Below are 23,991 nucleotides of genomic sequence, written 5' to 3' on the forward strand. Positions count from 1 at the left end.
CCTGGGCCGCCTGCATGCCAGGTGAGTGCTCTACCACTTGAGCCACATCCCCAGCCCCTCCAGGCACCATCTTTACCAACAATCTGAGCTTTTTACATATGAAAAAGCAGAATAAAATTAGGTGACATATTAAAAATAATTAATCTCTTCTAAATGAGGTAGTGTAGTTTATGTGTCCCAATAAAGGTCCTCAATTTATTTTGTTTTCATATGTAAGACCATTTTATTAAAATGGCCCTGACCCATAGAAACATTCCAAACATTTCAGTAAACACCTTTCTCTGGTGTGGCAGGAAAATAAAAGTGGGACTAACTTAAATTCAAACTACATGAAAGATCAATCTCTCTCTTTCTTTCCTTTTTTTGTTTTTGTTTTTTGTGGTACTGGGAATTAAACCCAGGGCCTCCTGCTTAGAAGGCAAGCACTCTACCAGCTGAGCTATATCCCCAGTCCCACATTTTGGGAGGCAAAACCAGGGATTGAAGTCATGGGCACTCTACCACTGAGCCACATCCCTACCCTTATTTTTAATTTTTACTTAGAGAAATGTTTTCACTGAGTTGCTTAGCTTTTCACCATTGCTGAGACTGACTTCAAATTCAGTATCCTCCTATCTCAGCCTCTGAAGCAGCTGAGATTACAGGCATGAACCACCATGCATGGCCAACTTCAATCAGCAAATTAGGTCATAGGCTGTCAACAAATAGATATACTATGTAAAAAACTATTTTTTAGTTGTTGATAGACCTTTATTTTATTTACTTATATGTAGTGCTGAGAATTAAGCCAAGTGCCAGACAAGTCAGCTACCACTGAGCCCCAGCCCCAGCCCCCTGGTACATATTTTTTTTATGGTGGATACTAAAGATTGAACTTAGGAACACTAGAATACTGAGACTCAGTCTCAGGGTTATTTTTTACTTCATTTAGAGAGGAGGTTTCACTGAGTAATTTAGCACCTCACTTTTGCTAAGGCTGGCTTTGAACTTTTGATCCTTCTGCCTCAGCCTCTCTAGCAACTGGAATTACAGGCCTACACAAACACAGCCAAACTTTGGTATATTTTTAATACCTTTTTAAAATAGATTTTAACCAGTAGCCTGAAGTCTTTTCTAATATATGTTTGGATCGAATCCATAACCCATAAATCAGTGAAACAGAGAATCTAGTTTTATCTCCAAAACTGTTTCATCTATTAGAGTGTCTGAGTTAAGATTACCCATTGAAGAATTTACTGTATATTTTGGTTTCATCCTGACCTCCCATATGTACCTCATTCTGAGTTTTAACACAGTCTGAAAAAAATGTGCCCACAGATACCAAATATCTTGGAGTACTTAAAAAAAAACAGTATCTGAGTCTTGCCTTCTACAGACCAGTTTTAATTTTAAGTGCGTAGTTTCTAAAGGCACTAGTTGAATAATCTGCAGCTGGAAGGCATTTTCTGATAATACCTTTTATCTAAAAGGCACTTAATTTGTTTTCTTTTATTAGATACTGTGAATAAAGATACAATAAAAATAGAAGTGCAACAATATCTTCAACAAAAGGATTTCAATTGCTTTACATACATACCCATAATTTTAAAAATTTATTTAGAATTTAAATTACATGTAAGTTCAATCTATCACTTTCTCTCTTTTATTTTATTTATTTACTTATTTGTGGTACTGAGGATTGAACCCAGGTATTAACCCATTGAAAGGGTGAAGTTTCTAAACTGAAAAGCATGGGTTAAATTCCTGAGGCAGTTAGGACAAGGCCCCACTGGCCATTTAGTTGAATTATGGTCTGGAGTCCTGTGCAATTCCTCACGTAGATATTCAGGGTCCGAACCAATCAGTTTAAATGTAACCCCCTCCTTAGGAAAGACCTATCACTCCAGCCAGCCCTGTTCCCACCAATAAATGTACTAATCAAGTCTAAGAATTATTGTTTGATTTTCCCACGGTGTAAGGTGATTTGTTAAAGGAGACTGTGATGTATGCAAAGCCACCACCACCCCCTCCTCCCCAAAAGGTGTACTTAAGCATTGTTCAACCCCTGCTCTGGGCTCTGGGCTACTCTCCTTTCTCCAGTGGGCATGGAGCCCTAGCATGCTGGTTCAATAAATCCCCTTTTGCCAATTGCATGGACCTAGTCTCTTGTGGTCTCTTCCTCCGACGTTTCGCCGGTCCCTTACACCATGAGCATTTTACCAATGTGCTACATACCCAGTCTCCACCACTTTTGTTTATTTATTTATTATTGAGACAGGGTTTACTGATATACTTAAGACTTTGTCAAGTTTTTGAGTCTGGTCTCTAACTTGAGATCCTCCTTTCTCATCCTTCTAAGCCACAGAGAGTACAGGCATGTACAACCTTGTGGTAGTACCTCAAATTATTACAAGTGGATTATGTAGCATTTTTATTTTGGACTTTTAAAGAACCTTAACACTTTTATCAAAAATATATTTATTAAATTTATGCTGTTGCCAACATTTTTACATGTTTTTGTACCCTGAATCCTTATGTTTATTTTTTTTAAATTTTTGGTTTGGTGCTGAGTATTGAACCCAGGGTTGCTTTCCACTGAGCCACATCCACTGTCCTTTTCATGTTATATTTTGAGACAGGCTCTGACTAAGTTTCTTGAAGCCTTGGAAGCTGTCTTCAAACTACCAATTCTCCTGCTTCATTTTCCTAAACTTCTAGGATTTCAGGCATGTGTCACCACACATGACAATTTTAGATTATTATAATAGCCATTACATGTCGCAACCTCCTTGCCCGCAAGGAAGACGCGACTCAGGAATCTTCTTTCAGCAGTTTATTCAGGCCCTTGATATTCTTCTAATAATTCTTCTAATCCCCGGAATAATAATCGGATGCCCCTCCCAGCCTTAATAAAGCACCGCAAACCCCAATGGAAGCTGCCACGTGGACCCTTCTCACAGGGTGCTAGAAAACAACACGCCAACTTTCTCTGATAAGGAGTTGACAATATGACAACTCTCTCTGATATGGAGTTGTCCTTCACAGACCACAGCGGAGCCAGCGCCATCATGTAATGGCGACCACAGTCCGCAGGAACGGCTCACCACAATTACAACGGCACTGTACAGGCTGCAGAAAATTCATTTGATTTATGAATTAAATCCCTGAGGCACTTTTATGTGAAGTAGCCAGTATAAAAGTGTTGTGTAAAGATTTCTTGGGAATAAACAGGAATTTTTTTTCTAACCTCTTTTATGAATGACTGTTGGAAACCATAGTCTATAAAAGTCCTAGAAAAAATAATGCAAATTTATTTGTTTGGAGTTTACAGATATTTGCACATGCCCAGTCGCCTTTGCATCTAAAACTTTAAACTTCAGAACATAGTAACTCAAACAAAATTTGTTAAAGTTGAAACAATGCACAAACAAATTTCTTTTAGGAACAATTGGTAGTTGTGGCGTTATTACTGTGGTCAGCACAGTTGGGCCAGGGCTCTGGAAGGTCTCACGCAGGGTATAGGTGATTTACTTTATTCTACTCTATTACACCCACAATACAATACTGCCAGCAATAGTAGTTGAGAAAATATGCTGATAATGTCTTGAGCTAAACTGGCACCTTTGATATTTGCCTACTTCTCTGCACTGATCCCAGCTGAGTAATTAACATGGAACCAGAATGTGAATAGGGTATTTCCTCGGCTTATTGTTTTGGGGTTAGCTGCTCCATTAGGGTGTGTGGGGGGGTCTGAAACCAGGCTGGTGCAAGTATTTTTGTATATATTCCTTTGCTCTGGCTGAGGTCTATCTAATTTTAAATGACAAAAGATTTAGAGTAATGTGCTTGGAATTATTTTTCATACACTTCACAGTTTACATGAAGAAGAAATGCTGCAGTCTGGCTGGGCATGAATAACTGAGCCTCCACAAAGCCTTGTAGGTTCAAACAGCAACTACTTTATTTCAACTCTCACTGGCAGTGCATGCGCGCTTTTTCGCCAACACCACTCACATGGCCCTTCCAGCACCCCCACACACACTGGAAATCCCTCCTCCGGCATTTCCTCAACCAATGGGAACTCTCCAGGAATCCCCAGGAGAACTCCAAAGTAGAGCAGTAACTTCAAAGTAGTGGGCTCCCAAGGCAGCAAGAGCCACCCCATTGCCTGACAGTAAAGGTCAAATACACAAAGCAATCAATCAAGCATCACAGCAATTAGACATAGCTTAACTCAAATCATCATCTCAATGGTTCCCTGGCATCACCTCTCAAACATTCCCTGTCACCTTTCAAACATTTCCTCTGGCAAATGCCAGGCATCATTCTGACTGGCTGTGGATCTCAACAAAGACACAACAGCTAGAATTTTTGTATAGTTTTACCTCTTAAATTTAAATCTTTCCTGCATTTTGAGTTAATTTTTATATATGGTGCAGGGTAAGGGTTCAACTTCATTCTTTGGCATATGGATACACAATTTCTGCATCATCTATGGAAAGTATAGTTTTAACCAGATGGTAAAATGGCACTCTGGTGTTGGCACTCTTAAAAAAGTCAACTGGCCTTCAATATATTCAATTCTAGATTATTAATTCTATCCCAATAGCCTATATCTCTGTGTGAACACTACACCATTTTGAATACTGGAGCCTAAGAATGGGTTCTTTAACATTTTCTTATTCAAAATTATATTGGCTATTTGTAATCAATGGTACTTTTATATGATTTTGGGGTCAGTTTTTGCATTTCTTGAACAAGGAGTATTGAGATTTTGATAGCTATTCCCTTAAATCTATAGATTGCTTTAGAGAATGTTGCAATATTATTAAAGTTAAGTATTCCAATCCATGAACATGGTGTGTGATTTCTTTTTTCTAGGTCTTCTTGAATTTAGTTCAGGAATGTTCTACATATTTCAAATCATAAATCTATTAACTGCTTAGTTAAGTGTATTGACTATTTTATCCTTTTTGATGTGTGTGCACAGAAAATAGTTTTTGTTTTTCTCCCCTGAGTTTACAAGAGGTCTGATTGACCATCGAAAATCGTATATATTTATTTTGTGCAACATAATGATTTTCTACATATATAATTGTGAGATGATCACCAAAATAAAAGCAATAACATAAAAACCCATCTCAAAAATTTGCCTTGTGAGGCCTTAAGATCAATTCTCTTGGCAAATTTCAAATATACAAAACAGTATTACTAACTGTAGTCACTACATTATACAATGATCTCCAGAATTCATTCATCTTTTAAATTATGATCAACATCTCCTCATTTCCCCCACCCTTCAGCTTCTGGTAATCATTGTTCTACTCTGTTTTTATACATTTGACTTCTTCAGAGTCCAAATATGTATAATAAATACAATATTTTTATTTTTATGCTTCACTTATATCACTTAGAATAATATCCTTAAAATTAACCCATGTGGTCACAATGGCAGGACTACTATCTTTTTTAAAGTGAAACCATATCCATTGTATACATGTATACACACAATATTTTTATTTATTTATGCATCAATAGGCATTTAGGGTATTTCTATATCTTTGCTATTGTAAACAATGCTGTAATGAACACAAGAGTGCAGAATCTCTTCAAGATAATGATTTTATTTCCTTTAGATTATATATCCTAGAGTAAAATTAATGATCATATGGTAGTCCCATTTTAATTTTGGGGGAACCTCCAAGTTGGTTTCCAAAAAGGCTGTACCAATTTACACAATTTACATTCCCACCAACAATGTACAAATGTTCCTGTTTCCTTGACAACAGTTGTTATATTTTGGAATTTTGATAAAATCATCCTAAGGAAGTAAATAAATAAATATAAATAAAATTTTTAAATGGTTCAATTTTGTTCTTTCATATGTGGATATCCAGTATTACCAACATCATATATTGAAGAGGCTACCCATTGCCTATCATGTATTCTTGGTACCTTTGGTGAAGATTAGTTGATTGTATATATGTGGGTTATTTCTGGGATTTTTATTCTGTTTCATTGCTCTGTGTTTCTTTTTTTATGCCAATACCGTGCTGTTTTTGTTACCAGGATATTTGTGGTATAATTTGCAATCAGGAAGTGTTTTGCCTCCCGGTTTGTACTTCTTTCTTTGATTGTTTTAGATACTCGGGATCTTCGGTGGTTCCATATGAATTTTAAGATAGTCTTTTCTATTTCTGTGTAAAACGCTACTAGAATTTTCAAATAGATTGTATTGAATCTATAGATTGCTTTGGGTAATATGGGTATTTTTGAATTTTTTTAGTTGTATATAATACCTTTATTTTTTTATTTATTTTTATGTGGTTCTGAGGATCGAACCCAGTGTCTCACATATGCAAGGTGAGCACTATACCACTGAGCCACAACCACAGCCCCTAATGTGGGTATTTTAACAATATTAAACCTTCCAATTCATGATATTTTCAATTATTTGTGTCTTCTTTCATTTCTTTCTTGAATGTTTGGTAGTTTTCAGTGTCCACCTCTTTCACTTCCTTGGCTAAATTTATTCCTAAATATTTTATTATTTTGATCCTATGATAAATGATATTGGATTCTTACTTTTTTTTTTTGGATAGTTTTGTTTTTTTTATTTTTTATTTATTTTTTTAGTTTTAGGTAGACACAACTTCTTTATTTTTTTTATTTTTTTATGTGGTTCTGAGGATCACACCAAGTGTCTCACTCATGCCAGGCAAGCATGCTACCACTTGAGCCCCATCCACAGCCCTGGATAGTTGTTTTTGTTAGTGTATAGAAACACAACAAATTCTTATATGTTGAGTTTGTACCTCGCAATTTTACTGAATTTGTAAATTAATTCTAGCACTCTTTTGTGAAGTCTTTGAGTTTTCCATAGATAAAATCATATAATCTACAGATAGGAACAATTTCACTTCTTACTTTCCAATTTGGGAAATACACCTTGTTTCTTGTTCTTGCCTAATTTCTCAGGTTAAGACTTCTACTTCTATATTGAATAGAAAAAGTAGCAGGCGCCCAGGCACAAGAGCCGCCTTACTGCCGACAGTAAAGGTCAAATATACAATTCAATCAATTCAGCATCACAGCAATTATATATAGCTTAACTCAAATCATCATCTCAATGGTTTGCTGGCGTCACCTTTCAACCATTCTCTCTGGCAAATGTCAGGATCATTCTGACTGCCCTGTGGCTCTCAACATCCTCTATGTTGTCTTCATTTTCTTGATAGCATCCTTTGAAGCACAGAAGACTCTATTTGGAAGAACTGTAATTTATCTTTTTTTTTCTTTTGTCCACACAAAAATCTGTGTATGACTGTTCATTCCCAGCAGCATTATTTATAATATCCTAAAGCTACAATCTATTGATCTCATATTTAATAACCCATTGTCTCATCCAGGGTCAAGATACTTTACATCTCTGTTGTCTTCTAAATTTTGATCTTGGATCAACTTTGAGTTAATTTTTGTTTGTAGTATGAGATTGAAATCCAAATTCAGTCTTTCACATGTGGGTGACTATTTGTGTCAGCACAATTGTTAAAAAGACTATTAATTTCCCATTGAGTGGTCTTGTTGCTCTTGTTTCCAATCATGTTTTACATGTATGAGTTTATTTCTAGGTTCTCAATTCTATTCTATGTCTATTATTGTACCAATACTATATAGTCTTGATTTGTGTATGTTTTGAAGTCAGGAATTGCCAAAGAACAACTTGTTTTTATTTGTGTTTATTTTTTAGTTATAGTTGGACACAATCCCTTTATTTTGTTTATTTATTTTTATGTGGGTGCTGAAGATTGAACTCAGGGCCTTGCACCTGCTAGGTGAGCACTCTACCACTGAGCCACAACCCCAGCCCAGAACAAACTTGTTTTTAAAAAATCATTTTGTTTAGTCTCATTTTTTTTTGTAATTTCATCTACACATTAAAATCATCTGGTCAATTTCTAAAAACAAAAAAAGCAAAAACCCAACAGAGATTGATCTGTAGATCAATTTGATGAATATTGCCATCTTAATAATATTGTCTTCTCATACAAAATAATGGCATGTCTTTCCACTTATTTAGGTCCTGTTTAATTCCATTTGAATTTTGTAGTATTCTGTCTTTTTATTCTGAAGTTTTTTTTATGTTATTGTAAATAGAACTGGCTTCAGACCTGCTTTCCTCTTCCTTCCCTCCCCTCCTCCCTCCTGTCCCCTCTCTTTCTCTTTCTCTCCTCCTTCTTTTTTTCCTCTCTCCCTCCCCTCTCATCTCCCTCCTTACCTATGCTGTCTCTCTGTGTTGCCCAGGCTGCCTTGATCAAACTTTGGCTCTCAAGTCATCCTCCTTCCTTGGCCTCCAAAGTTGTTGGGAATAGAAGCACTTGCTACCTCAGCTGGCTATTGGAATTGTTCTGTTAATCTCATTTTTTGGATTGTTATAGCAAATGTATTGAGAAAAATAATAATATTTATCTTGTATCCTACAACCTCTCTAAACTAGTCTATTTGTTGTAGTAATTATGTTTTGTGGCTTTCATAGGATCTGTTGAGTTACTTTCAGTCTTTGTAGAAGTTTGTCCACTTTGTCATCTAGGTTTTCTCAATTGTTAGCATGCAGCTGTTTTATAGATATCCATACAATTGCATTCATTTCTGTAAGGCTGCTAGTAATGTATTCTTGTTCATTCCTCATTTTACTAATTTGAGGTCTCTCTTTTTTTTCTTGCTTAGTCTGCTTAAAAGTTAGGTAATTTTCTTGATCTTTTCAAAGTGCCAATTTTTTGTTGCTTTGATGTTATCCACAAATTTAACTTTCTATTTCATTTATTTATGCCCCAGTATTTATTATTTCTTTCTGTCTGCTTTTCTTTTTTGTGTTTATCTTGTTCTCCTTTTTTGAGTTTCTTAAGTTTGAAAGTTATTGATTTGAGATCTTTCTTCATTTTTTTAATATAGGCATTATTTCAGTTAAAAATTTTTCTTTAAGTATTGTATTAGGTGCACTCCATAAGTTTTGGTATGGTGTATTTTTGTTTCCACTTATCACAATGCATGTTCTAGTTTTCCTTGTGAGTTCTTTGACTCATTGGTTATTTAGGATTGTGTTTCCATATGTTTGTGATGTCATCAAATTTCTTTCTGTTATTGACATTTTTTCAAATTTTTATTGTGCATTATAGTTGTACATGTTCATGGGATTTGTTGTTGCATATTTGTACATGCACACAATACAACATTATAATGCGGCCGATATCACTCCTCAGCATTCTCCTCCTCTTTTGCTCTCCCAGTTTTTTGTTCTTTTCCTCCACTGATCTCCCTTAAATTTTTATGAGATCCTCCCACTTTTCCTTTTCCTCTTTAGCTTCCACATATGAGAAAAATACAATCCTTGGCTCTCTGAGTTTTTCTCAATTCGCTTAATGTAATGTTCACAAGGTCCATCCTTTTGGCGGCAAATGCCATAATTTTATTTTTCTTTATGGCTGAATAAAACTTCATTGTACATATACAACACATTTTCTTCATACATTCAACCATTGAGGGACACCTAGGTTGGTTTGATAGTTCAGCTATTGTGAATTCTACTGCTATAAAACATAGGTATGCATGTATTGCTGTAGTAAGAAGACTTTAATTCTTCAGGATAAATACCAAGGAGTGATATTGTGTGTTCATCTGTTAATTGATTTTTAATTTCATTCCATTATAGTTGTAGAATATACTTTGCTTTATTATAAAATTTTAAATTTATTAAGACTTAATTTATGGCCTAACATAATATAATGCTGTGCACTTGAAAAGAGTCTGTATTCTGCTATTGTTGAGAAATATTCTATAGATGTCTGTTAGGTCTAGTTGATTTATAACATTGCTGAACTATTCTATTTCCATGTTTAATGTCTGTTCTATTTGTTATGAGAATTAAGTTATGGAAAGTCTTGAATTATCACTACCCGCTTACCCCTTTAATTCTGTCAGGTTTTGATTCATGTACTTTGAGACTCTGTGTTAGATGTGTTTATGTTTATAATTATTATATACTCTTGATAGATTGACCCTTTTATCATTATGAAATATTTCTCTTTATTTATAACACAAGTTTTGTCTTTTTTTTTGAATTTTTAATATTTATTTTTTTTTTTAGTTCTCGGCGGACACAACATCTTTGTTGGTATGTGGTGCTGAGGATCGAACCCAGGCCGCACGCATGCCAGGCGAGCACACTACTGCTTGAGCCACATCCCTAGCCCCAAAAGTTTTGTATTAAATCTATTTTGTATTCAAATAGTCACTCCACTTCTCTATTGCTATTTGAATGATATTATTCTCTATTATGGTTCTTTTAACCTATTTGTATTGGAATCTAAAGTGTGAATCTCATACATAGCATGTAACTAGATCATGTTTTTAAAATATATCTCATCAATTGCTCTATTTTTAATGGAGTATGCAATTCATATACCTTTAATACAATTACTGATATGGCAGGATTTATTTCTGGTATTTTGCTATTTATTTTCTATATAACTTGTGTCTTTGTTCCTCTATTCCTCCATTATACCTCTTTTGTGTTTTATAAATACTTTCAAGTATGTTGTTTTGATATTCCCTGGCTATATATATTAGACACAATACCTTTATTTCATTTATTTTTATGTGGTGCTGAGGATCAAACCCAGAGCCTCACATATGTGAGGCAAGTACTCTACTGCTGAACCACAACCCCATTCCCTGTTTTGCTATATTTTAAAATTATTTTTTATTGGTTTTCCTATAGATTATAATTGGCACCTTAGTATGTAATAATCTAGTTCAGATTAATACATTTCAATCATATACAAAAACTTTGTTCCTCTACACTTCTGTTTTTCCCTCTTCTTTTATACTTCTATTATTGTACAAATATCTTTATACATTGAATGCCCATCAGCACAGATTTTAAATTTTTATGCATTTAAATCTGATGAAAGGAAAGAAAAACATTGTAAACCAAAAATATTGGTGTTTTTTATCCATATGGATCCAAAATACCGTCTAATTTCCTTTAATTTCTTCTCAAATTAATCTCTTCAGGATTTCTTGTAGGGCAAGTCTAATGATGAATTATCTTGATTTTAGTTTTGTTTTTGTTTATCTTAGAATGTTTTAATTTTTCAGCATTTTCTGTTTTGTGGGTTTTTTTCTCCTTTTTCTTTTTTTTTTTTTTGTGCAGTACTGAAAATTGAACCCACTTGCACTACTCTGAGTTACATACTCAGCCATTTTAATGTTTTTTTGTTTGTTTATTTGTTTGTTTTTGTAAATGGTCTAATGAAATTACTGGAGATCTTGCTAAGTTGGTGAGGCTGGCCTTGAATTTTTTATCCTTTTGCTTCAGGCTCCTAAGTGGCTGGGATTTGGGGCATACACCTCCACATCTGGTTTTCTATATTTATTGAGAGATAGTTTGACTGGATACAGAAATCTTGGTCAAAAACCTTTATTCTTACAGCACTTTAAATATGTCATCTTGCTCCATTCTGGCTTCCATTATTTTTAATGAGACATTGGGTATTAATCTTATTGATAATTCCTTTTATGTAATGATTCACTTCTCTGACTTTTGTCATGATTTTGTTTTTGGTTTTGGCTTTTGACCATTTGATAATATGTCTATGTGTGAAACTTTTTGAATTTATCCTACATTGAGCTTATTGAGATCTTTGAATGTTTATATCATTGTTTTTAAATAAAATTTGGGACATTTTAAGCCATTGATTTTTCAAACATCCCCTATGACTCTTTCTCATTCATCTTTCTAGGAGACCCATGTTGAGTATGTTGGTGTGCTTGCTGGTTTTCCAAGGGCCTCTGAAACTCCATATATTCTCTTTATTCTTTTATCTTTCTGTTCTTCAGACTACATCATATTACCTAACATTTCTTCAAGTTTGCTGATTATGTTTTTACTTTCTCAAATATGTTATTGACTGATTTTTGTGAATTTTTTTATTTTACTGATTATTCTTTCATCTTTAGAATTTTTATTTTGTTCTTTAATGTAATGTATCTTTTTTTCATATTTCCTATTTGGTGAGACATCTTTGTTCAACTTTTTTCTTTTGAGGCTTAGTTCCCTTAAATCTTTGATATGATAAAAGTGTTTGTCTACTAAGTACAATATCTGGCCTTCCTCAGGAACAGTTTCTATGGACTGCTTTTTTCTCTGTGTAAAATATATTTTCATGTTTCTTTGCATGTTCACATTTTTGTTGAAAAGTGAATATTTTAAATCACATGATATTTCAATTATGAAAATCAGATTATTTCCTTTAACTAGGCTTTAAACTACTTCTGTAAATTGTGCGCTGTCTATCTTGTGTGGTTATTGAAGTTTTTGCTCAGTTTGGTGGTCAAATAATGATACAAAGAGATTTTCTTAAAGGACTGAAGCTCTGTGTCTCCTAGTCCTTTCAAAAGTCCTTGTGTGCATGTCAATGGTGCATAGTAAGTATTCAACCAAACAGTTTACAACTCCCCTTGGCCCACTTACTTATGCAGAGCCTAAAAGTCAGCCAGAAGGGACAGCTCAGATCTCTCAGGAGCACAGGCGAAGTCTTAGGGTGGCCTGCTACATGTTTAGGAATATAACAGCTTTCTCAAATCCTTTTCTGACCATCTCATCCTCCAGCTCATCCTTTTAATATTATTGGTTAGGCTATCTATCTCCAGCTATATCCCCGACCTCAGGGAGCCAGGATGTTAATTATTTTCAGCAAAACCTATTGCCACTGGGTGAGCTTTAGGTCTGGTTAAATAAACACAAGTCTTATGAGTCATGTCTTCATAGGACCCAACGAACACATCAAATGATGACAGTTCTCTGGGAATGAGAAAGACCTTTAGCCCTATTCTTCCTTCTCCAGTGGTTACCAGGCTGCTGATTATCACTGTGATTTCTGGCTATTCACTTTCAAGACAACTGTGGAGCTAAGGAGAATGGGGGGGGAGGCCATTTAAAATGTCACAAAGTTTGCTATATTTATCAAAATTAATTCTCTTTGCTGGAATATAATCTTTAGATTGCTGGAATCCTTTGGTTAATTTCTATTGTTCTGAAAATTGATCCTGACCACTCTTATCAGTGTTCTTGTTTTATGGAAAAAGGTATTTTTGTAGATATTGTCATTCCTGCTAACATCTCTCTGTACTCTTTGCAATTTCTAACGGATCTACAATTATTACAAAGTCAAGAAGCTAAAGGAATGTTAAGGGAGGGCTAGAAAATGGCCTATCACATGACTTTGCTGCCTTGAGGTCTCTAAAACTATCACTTGTTCCAGAACAATGGTTTTTTACAATAACTCTGTGAAGTAGGCTCTTCTAAGCCCAATTAACAGTGGAGAAAACTGGGGATCAGAGAGGCTCAAGGCTTTGCCCAAGTTTACAGAACTAGAAAAGAGGCAAACTGGGAATTCTAATCTATATGGACCTCATTTCCAAGTCACCCTTTCATTTACTTTATTTATTTATCTACGAAGTCTTTATTAAACATCTAGTACATGCTAGGCAATATTTCAGATTTTAGCAGTATAGTAATGCACAAGATACAGCCCCTCCTCTCATAAAGCTCTCTTCCTAGTGAAGGGAGACAAAAAATCATATAAATGAATAAACAATATGCCTGAAAGTTACAAATGCTATAAGGAAAACCAAGGAGGGCAATGATAGAGAGTCTTGGAAGTTATGGGAGGGGCTACTTTAGTGGAATCAGGAAATATCTGAGACAGTGACATGTGAACAGAAATCTGAATGAAGTGAGGAAGGTAGACACACAGGTGGCAAAAGAAAAATCATCCCAAGTAATGGGGACAGTAAGCACAAAGACATTCAGGCAGGGATGTCTCTGGAGTGTTTGAGGAAGAAAAGGGGATTGGATGGGGATGAGTAGGCAAGAGTAGGTGATAAAGTCACAGAGATGGGGTGGTGATGGTGACTGATCACATGGGCAGTAGTTCTCAACCTTGGACACATCTAGCTTCATTTGTCAAATTCCACACACAGGATACACCCAAGACCAGTGACACAAGAACCTCTGGGCCTAAAACCCAGGTACCAGTATTTTTAAAAACTCCTCAGGTGGGGCCAGGGATATAGCAGAGTGGTAGAGCAATTGCCTGGCATGTGGGTTCGATCCTCAGCACCACATAAAAATTAAAAAATATAAAGATATTGTTTTCATCTAAAACTAAAAACTAAATATTAAAAAAAAAAAAAAACTCCTTAGGTAACTCTGAAGTGAAGCCGAGATTGGACACCCATGATAGAGAGTCTTTTGGATCATTGCAAGACCTTTGACATTGATCGTGGTTTATGAGAGGCCAAGAGATGGTTTTGAGAAAGGGCATAATATGATGGAGTTTATGCTCTGATAGGATGCCAGCAGCCTCTGCGCTGGTGGTGGACTGTATGCAGGGAACAGGAATGGAAGAACAGAGAAGCAGTGGGGGCCAGTGCAGCCATCTGAATGAGAGATAATGAAGGCCTATGTTATTTTAGAAATTGAAAATCTAAAGATCAGAGTGAGTAAGGGACTGGTCCAGGGACTCACTGCCAGTCATTGGTCGTGTGAGAACTGCTTCTAGGCCTTTTGCCTTACTCTGAAGGCCTACCTCATGGCAATTCTTTGAATGTGAGGCAGAAGTTAGAAAGAGCACAGGGGTAGGGCTGGCCCAAGTTGGACTGAAGAAGCATCCTGGATCAGGCCACTGAGAGATGGTGGGCTGCCGGGGTACACCTAAGGGATTTCTAGGGTTTCTGCTCCTTGATCCCAATGGAAGTGTCTGGAAGGAAACTGCAAGAAGGTCCTGACTCAACAGTCATCCCTTTATAATCAATAGCAAATTCCATTTTAAGAAACTTAAGGGTGGTCAGTTGTGGTGGGGCACACCTGTAATCCAGCAGCTTGGGAGGCTAAGGCAAGAAGTTTGAGTTCAAAGCCAGCCTCGGCAAAAGTGAGGTGCTAAGAAACTCAGTGAGACCCTGTTTCTAAATAAAATACAAAATAGAGCTGGGGATGGGGCTCAGTGGTCGAGTGTCCCTGAGCTCAATCCCTGTTAAACCCCTCCCCAAATTTTTTAAATAAATAAAAAGGGCTGGAGATGTAGCTCAGTGGTCAAGGGCCCCTGCGGTTCAATACCAGCACCAAAAATTAAAAATAAATAAATAAAAGGAACATAAGGGCAGCTGGACATTGTTGTGATCAGCTCTGGTTCCTTCTGTGAGTGTTAGACCAGGGAAAGACAGGGGGATTACACAGCCACCTGAGTGTCAGGATATGGGATGGAGCATGTGAAATACCTTGTGAAATATCTCCCAGGACAGAAGCAGGCCAAGCCTCAGCCCTTAACCCCACAGGGCTCCTTTCTAGTTCATTAGCACAAAAGAGTAGGAAGTAGCAGGTCCCATTGGGTGCCAAATCCTTCTAAACCCTCTGTCAGGTAAGGATTACTTTACTGCTGAAAACAGGGAGTCTTTGAAATGTTTGATTATTTGTCCAGAGTTGCACCACTGGAAAAATGGCAGGGCCAGGAATTCAGCTCAAGTCAGTCTGATGATCTCACCTGTGTTCCACCCTCCCCCCATCCACACTGCCTGCCCTCGAGGAGTTTCAAGGCTATGCAGGAACAAATGCACATAACCCAGTGAGAGTGTGAGGCTGGACATACATACACTAGAAAGAATGGATTCAAATCCTGGTGAAATTCCAAGGCAGAGGATTTCAGCAGAGCCTTTCTGGACAGGGTATCCCAGAACAACTGAGAGCCTTGAAAGCTGAGTAGGACTTGGACTTGCAGAGAGAGACTGAGAGGACACTGCAGGCCAAGGGAACCTGGGAAGCAGAACCCTGGAGGTGAGTGCAGATTCGTCAGGCCCACATATTTGTTTTTGTGTCTGCTCACCAAACACCACTATGGCACTTGTCCATGCCAGGTACTCTGCCAAGGGATTGACATACAGCCACTAATTGGATCCTCACAACAACTCTCTGGAGCTGGAAATCAGTCTCTGATGAGTCCAGTTTGGCTGACACATAAGATTTTTAAGCAGAAATATAGAGTTAAAGCTGCAAAAGTAGATTAAAGCTTTATGTAGATGACCCTGGATGGCACAGGTGTTTGGGACTCATTTAGCAGGCATAGGAAGCCATTGAGGGTCTTTAAGCAAGGAAGAAAGAGGATTCAATGTGTGCACTTGGAAGATTCATCTGGATCTGATCTGCCTCAGCTGAGCCAACAGCATGGGGGCAGTAGGAGGGAACTTGACCCCAGGAAGGCATGGAGTAGGTGGAGAGTTGACGCTGGTGGGTCAGCAGCATATTTAGGAGACACAATCAACACAGTGAGGGAGGTGTTCAAGGGGAGGAGATAGTGTACCAACCCAATGGACCTGGGTAAACTGGGTCCCAAGCTGAGAATAGCTAGACATACACTGTCTGACCTTGGGAATGTCCCCATCCTCTGTGAGTCTCAGTCTCCCCACCTGCACCATCAGAAGACTGAGTATGTGTATCCCCAATGGCCCCATCAGATCTGCTGGCCTGTGTCTGGGATTCTCTTGCCCTTGGGCAATAGCTTCACAGCCAAGTTTGCTTGGGCTTAACTTTCAGTCAGTAAACTGCTCTGAAGATCAGATCCTGTTCTGTCAGCTGAGAATGGTAAGAACAATCCATGTTCTATGGGGTTCTAGTGAGAACTCAATGAGATAAGGCACATGATCAAGTCCAGCAGTTGCTCAATTCATAGGGTGGATTCTATTATTGTGACTTCTGCCTCCTCTGATTGGTTGGTGGAAATACAAGATATGAAAACCAGGCTGCCAGGTGCTCAGATTCAAGAACCCCCAGGAGCCTATGGCACGACTTCCCAGCCTCAAGTCCCAGCTGCCAAGCACAGCACTTCACAGTGTACAGAACTCTTTTCCACCCCAACAAGTCTACAGTCCAGGAGGTTGAAATGATCATCTCCATTTTACATATGAGGTCCAGCTGGGATATCAGGGAGCATCTTCCCACAGACTTGCTTCCCACTAAGTAATGCGACATCAGGACAAGTGTTTTCAGAGCACCAGAGCTTTGAGGGTCCTTTCATGGTACAGATGGGAAAACTGAGGCCTGAGACAATATCCTCTTGGCCATTCCCAAATTCAGTTGGGACACTAGAACATGGACAAGAGCAGGTGCCACCAGGAGCCTAGGCCTGGCTTTCATTTGTCACTCAGCTAGGAGCCGTGCAGCTTGCCCAAGGCCATGATTCAGGCCCAAATTGGGGTGTTTGGTTCCTTTCTTTATGTCTCCTCTTGTAACTCCAGCTTAACACTCCCCATATGGCCATTTCTGCCGGCTCCCTGCCCACGCCGCCATTCAGACGGGAAAGCAATCATTTCGCAGCCCCATTCATTGAAGACTAATTGCTGGGCTGGGGATGTGGCTCAAGCGGTAGCATGCTCGCCTGGCATGCGTGCGGCCCGGGTTTGATCCTCAGCACCACATACAAACAAAGATGTTGTGTCCACCAAAAACTAAAAATAAATAAATAAAAAAGAAAAAGAAAAAAAGAAGACTAATTGCTGATTGGAAACACAGTGACTGGTCCCTGAGCCGGTATCATGTTGTGGGCCCTCTTGCCCTAAGGAGACTCTGGACCCCAGTGGCTTGCTCACTCACTGCGGCAGCAGAATTGGACCTGGACTTAGGCTAATGAGGTGTCAGCTGACTATTAGAACCACATGGATGGGGGGAGGCTGGCAACTGGACCAGATATGAGCTGCCACATGCAGCAACCATTAGCCCTGAAGTTGCAGTGCTTCCAATAACAGCTCCCTGGGCGCCCCATCTGCCAAGTCCTCTTCTAGACAGTAGAGAGGAGTTCATATTCCAGCTAAGCCCCTTTCCAAGAAGCCTAGTGGCCCCTGACCCAGGACACTCCCAATCACTCATTCAACTACCAAATAAATGGCTTCTTTGTACCAGGTGCTGGGGCTATAGAAATGAATGAGCATAGCTGCATTTATTGAACATTTACTACAAGACGGTGCTTCTCTGAGTGCTTCATATGGACTTTTCTGTCTCACAAAAGTCTGCTGGGAGGCTGAAGTTCTCCTTTTCCTCATTTCACACAAGGAAACTGAGGCCTAATGGGGCAAGGGTACTTAGTCAAGTGTACACACCTACCACATGGCAGTGCCAGGTTTCAAAGTCAAGCAGTAAGAGACCAAAGTCCGTGCTCATAACTGCTGACATCTACTGCCCCTCAGCCCTGCCTGTCCACTTGGGGAGACCACTGAGGAAGGTGCTGCAGTAGCAGGCATCTGGGGAAAGGGCCAGGGTGGGGCAAAGCCCAGGAGATTTGGGAGCCCCGGGGAGAGCCACGAAGCCAAATGTGAGAGAAGGAGAGAAGTCAGGAACTCAGACAGTTTCAATCCCTGGTACCCATCCCCCAAATACTCTCAGCCAGCTGGAACTCAGGGGCACTCGACCACGGAGCCACATCCCCAGCCCTATTTTGTATTTTCTTTAGAGACAGGGTCTCACTGAGTAGCTTAGTGCCTCACCATTGCTGATGCTGGCTTTGAACTCATGATCCTCCTGCCTCAGCCTCCTGAGCTGGTGGGATGACAGGCACACGCCAGTGTGCCTGGCCCTGAACTGTTCATTTATGGGCAATGAAACTGTTTGAGTTCCTGGCTTATGTCCCTTGCCTATATATAGGGTGGAGGGAGACAGGCCTGGAGAGGTGAGTAGGCAGATTATTGAATAGTGTTACTCATAGGAAAAGCCTATGTGGTATGGACATCTGCCTAGACCTCCAGAGTTTCTCTTGGGCTCACTTGGTTCCAGGGGTCACCAGCCCAGATGCCTGTTAAGGGATGGTGCCAGGTGTGGTGGCCCACGCCTGTCATCCCAGCAGCTCAGGAGGCTGAGGCAGGAGGATGGGGAGTTCAAAGCCAGCCTCAGCTAAAGCAAGATGCTAAGCTCCTCAGTGAGACCCTGTCTCTAAATAAAATATAAAATAGGGCTGAGGAAGTGGCTCAGTGGTCAAGTGCCCCTGAGTTCAATTCCTGGTACCAAGGGGGAAAAAAAAAAAGTCCGGGATGGAAGTGAAAAAGTACAAGTGACAAGAAACAACAGTACAAGTAGGTTGAGGAGTGGCTACTGTGGGGACAACAGAGGGTGGTGGGGCCTGTGAAGGATTCATCATGTGCCCTGTGTGCAACAGCAGCTGCTCCATGAACAATGTTGAACAAGTCTAAGGTTGCCAGGACTCCAGAATTTTTCCAGAAGACCAGGAAATCCGGATTTTTATGTCAAATGGCCTTATTTTGTAAGCCTGGTGACTCATCCTTGGCTTCCTGGAAGCATTCTAAAGTAAACAAAACATCACTGTAGGTTGAGTCAGGCAGGTTTGCGATCACTCACATTCTGCAGGTGTCCACTGGGCACCCCACTGGGAACTCAGCTCTGTGCTAGACATTACTGGGCACTGCTGGGAAAAGGGATGCAGAGATCTAGCAAGGCTTGGACTTCCCTGGGAGAGGAAGACGTGTCCACAGACTTACCAGGGCCATGATTGGCATGATTATGAATGTGGGTCTTGAGTCACACAGTTGTGAATTTATGCCCTGGCTCTGAAATATATTAGCTGTGTCCTTGGGCAAGTCGCTTAACCTCTCTGAGACTCAATTTTTATATGCAAGGGGGGAAAAAAAAGGTTAAAAGAAATTTAGTCTCCCAGGACTATCATGCCTGCCAAATGAGCTAATGGCTGTTGAACCCTTTGGGAATCATCCTCTGTGCAGGTGTGCCGGGATGTTCCAAGGAGCTGAGATGACAGGGTTGGGGCCATGTCTGGAATGGGCTGAGTGTTTGGTGTACATCCAAACAGGTGTTTCTGGAAGCAGAATAGTCCAGGAGCTCTGAGAAAATGATGGCGGAAACCCCAGCTGGGGGCCAAATGGCCATGTGCAGTCTGCTGTGTGTCTGTGCTATCATACCACCCGGGTGTCCAGGGCTGCTGCAAGGGTTTCCTGACCAGATGCTAGGGGCAAGTTGAAATCCAGAGAGCAGAAAGTGCCCGTGTAAGGTGGGCTTAAATCCCACAAATCCCCAAATGCCATGTGTACTCCACAGCCACCATCCTGCTCGCTACCCCCACTTCTCGCACTTGCTGTGTGGCAAGTGTGGCTCTCAACACTTTTCCATAGATTGGCTCATTTAATATTTGAGCCTGGGAGCTACATACTGTTACTATCATTTCCAGTTTACAGATAGGGGCACTAAGGCACAGATAGTTTAAGCAACTTTCTTAAAGTCAGACAGCAAGTAGACAACACAGTCAGGCCATCTGGCCCCCAAACCTCTGCTACCTGAATCAACCCTCCTGGATGGAATTCCCTCTACTAAAAGACTTCTGGCTCTGCTTTTCCTGACAACACACTGACAGACAGCTCCCAGCTGTGCCATGGGGGAGAACAGAGTGGTTAGATTATTTCAGGACTGTTAATTCTCCCCATTCTGGGCAGCCAGGGTGAGAGTCCAGGCCCCAGGAACACCATCATGCTAGGTCTCAAGGCCTCATAGGTGCTTGTCTCCCTCACCATGCTCTTTGCTTCCCCAGGAAAAGCCCTGATGGCCTCAAGGGAGAGGCTTGGAGCCAGGCAAGGAGTGAGAAGAAGGCTGCAGTTGAAGCCTGGCGCCAGGTGATCTCTGATGTGAGCTGCAGACCTGGGCCAGTATGTGCGCCTGTGCTGGACCAGGCAAGCCAAGGCCAGCCAGATCCAGAGAGTGGCCCAGAATCCCCCGCCGCCGTCTGTACATGAGCACGCCCTTCATCACACACACACACTCCCACGTCCTCATTCACCAGCAACACTTACTCATGTGCCCGGAGAGGTCCATCAATCCAGACACGCATGCGCAATCTCTCGCGGCTCACTTTCAGGCAGGCACACATGTGAATAAGGCAGGCGCATGCGTGGACACTCAGACCCCAGGCAATATCTTTCTAGATGCTTTTTGAGGTTGGGACAGGCCTCTATGAATGTCCTGAGCAAAAAGGGCTGCATGCAGGGTAGGCTTCCTCAGCCCCTGCCACTGGGCTGTGGCTTGTTGTCTGAGCACGCAGGCTGCCTTGCCTCTGGGCCCTGGCACTAGCTGTTCCGTCTGCCTTGAATGAGCCTCCCCTAGAGGCTCATGTGACCCATTCTCTCACCTCCTTGAAGCCTTTGTTCAAAAAGCACTTTCTCCATGAGGCCTATCCTGACCATTTAGGTAGTCTGAGGTTTTTTGTTTGTTTTGTTTCAATTCTTTTTATTTGTTTTTTTTAGGTACACATGGCAGTAGAGTGCATTTCAACATAGTGTACATACATGGAGTACAGCTCCCCATTCCTGTGGTTGGACAGATGTGGCGTTTCATTGTGTGTGTTCATATATGAGCATAGGAAAGTTCTGTCCCATGCACTCCACCGTCTTTCCCTTTCCCATTCCCCATCCCTTCCCTTCCTGCCCCTGTGTCTACTCCATTGAACTTGTATTCTGCCCCCCACCCTTATTGAGAGTCAGCATGCACAGATCAGGGAGAACATTCTGCCCGTAGTTTGGGGATTGGCTTATTTCACTTAGATAGTTCCGCATTGTTCCTCACACCCTCTCTGCCCCCCCATCTCTCTCTTTCTCTCTCTGTCCCTCTCTTCCTCTCTGTCTGCTCCCCTGCTCCTCCTCCTCTCCCCTGTCCCCTCCTTGCCTTCCTTCTGCCTCCTGCTCTGGTCATCATAAGCGAGGATTAAGGGAACTTCAGCTGATGGTTTGGATCAAGCCACAGGAACTGAGGGTGACCTGACCTGTGGGCCAGGGGGAGGGGGTGGGATGTGGGACACCTTATATAAAAATTTGGCTCTGATTCACCTGAACTTGGACACTCCAGGCTTTAAGCCGAACATACTGGGAACTGGGTGGGGGCCCATGAACCTCAAGCCACACAGGTCACAGGCATAGACATGTAGTGACACCCAGCATATCCCCACCACACACCAGCACTGTGACACCCAAGTCTCTAAGCACACCCATGTCACACTGGCAGCTATGGGACATGTCCCCACCACAGTGCTCTCCTACAACGGGGGTAGCAGCAGACCTACACACTCTCTCTCTCTCTCTCTCTCTCTCTCTCTCTCTCTCTCTCTCTCTCTCCCTCTCTCTCACACACACACACACACACTATTCCCAAAGCATGAACACACTGCATGACTCCAGTTTGCTGCCACATAGCGCATACCAAAAGTGTGTTACAGTGACATTGCAGCAGACACCCTTGTGGCACCCAGCAGTTTCCAACAGAGGGAACGACACACACGTCACCACCTCCGCTCTGCCCGCTCCCTGGCCACATGCACACACACACATGCACACACATGGGAAAGAACTCCCCTCCCCCCGCTCCTGGCTGTCACCTCCCTGTGCTTCCCCGGGGCTGGGCCAGGCCAGGCTAGCTTTGGGACCCTGGCTCCAGTGCTGGCTGAGCTGGGGGTGCCCTTTCCTGGAAGGGTGTGGGTTCGGCCTCAGCTGATCAAACCCATGCTCGGAGGTCCCCGTTGGAACGGCAGCTCAAGGGGTGGCTGGGCTGTGGTCCCCAGCAGCAGCTGACTGAGGCAGGACACCCCACTGGGGAGGGCTGATGGGATGGAGCTGGGTGGGTGGGGACCTGGCAGGGCTCAAGCTGAGTTAGGGTGAGGGGGCGTCCAGGGTCCAGGCTGCTGGGGTGGGGAGGGGGAGCCTCCGAAGGCCTCACCAGCAGGGGACCGAGACAGAAGCTGAGTCATGAGGTGAGGGGGGTGCTGTGGCGGGAAGGTGGGTGGACAGAGGGACAGGGTGGAAAGAGAAGCTGCAGGCTCCTCAAGGCTCTCACCTGAGGAAGATGACAGCAACAGGGATTGGGAGGCAAGACAGGGTGAGCCAGGGCTGTGAGGTGGCTAAGAACAAGGTTTTCAAATGAGACTTTCAGGGAGAGGCTGGGACAGCAGACAAAGAAACACACTCAGAGGCAAAGTGGTGACACCCAGCACATCCCCACCACACACCAGCACTGGACACCCAAGTCTCCAAGTACACTCACATCACACTGCAGCTATGGGACATGTCCCCACCACACTGCTCTCCTATAAATGGGGCACATTGTAGGCACAAAGGGGGCACCCTGGTTGCCCAGACACTGCAGTGAAGAATTAGACATTAGTCAGGAAAAAGAAGATCCACTGATAAGAACTGAAGGTGTGAAGCAGTTGGCCATCTGGGGACAGTATCCAGGCTTCAGACACAGGGCCTGTGTGCATCCTGCAGGTGGAGGATGCCAGAAAGATATGCAGCTCTTCCAAACTCCCAACTCGGACAAAACCCTCCTCTGACTCTGGGTCATCCAGAAGGACGGGATCCACAGTGCCCTGTGATGGGTGGGAAAGAATCAGCCTGGTCAAATCAAGTTCAGGTCTCAATAGGACCAAAAGGTGGGAGGACAAGAAGGAGGGGGGCCTTTGGCCTTTTGGGTCATCACCTGGTTCAAGATGTCTCCAGGCAGTTGAGGCAAACCCCATAATTGACATACATACATGTGACACGGCCAAGATACATAAATGAACTCTCCTGTCCCATTCCTCACAAGCAGAACACAGATGGTCTCAGAACTGAGCTTTAAATCTCTGTCCCCAGCCACCCCTGAACCACCAAATACTTTGACAATGTTATCTCCAAGAGGCAATCCCCAGAGTTTGGTATTGACACAGTCTCCAAGGACTGAGCGTCATCTCCCTCACTCTCTCCCTCTCTCCCTCTCACCCACACATATCCAGCATTTTCCAGTTCCCAAAGCATGATCTCATTCAAGTCCAATAATAACCCTGTGAGGCTGGCAGAGCAGGGAGTATTAACCTTATTTTCAGATGAGGAAACGGAGGCCCAGAAAAGCAAAGCAATCACCAAGGT

The 23,991-nt window shown here is 41.5% G+C and overlaps 1 non-coding gene across 1 annotated transcript; it reads right to left on the reverse strand.

Moving 5' to 3' along the window:
• Positions 1-376: 376 nt before the first annotated feature.
• Positions 377-450, reverse strand: Trnar-ucu (transfer RNA arginine (anticodon UCU)). Its single transcript has one exon. It is a non-coding gene; the product is annotated as a tRNA-Arg (tRNA).
• Between the last annotated feature and the right edge of the window lie 23,541 nt (positions 451-23,991).

This window comes from Ictidomys tridecemlineatus, unplaced genomic scaffold (assembly GCF_052094955.1).
Source record: "Ictidomys tridecemlineatus isolate mIctTri1 unplaced genomic scaffold, mIctTri1.hap1 Scaffold_35, whole genome shotgun sequence".
Classification (NCBI taxonomy): Eukaryota; Metazoa; Chordata; class Mammalia; order Rodentia; family Sciuridae; genus Ictidomys; species Ictidomys tridecemlineatus.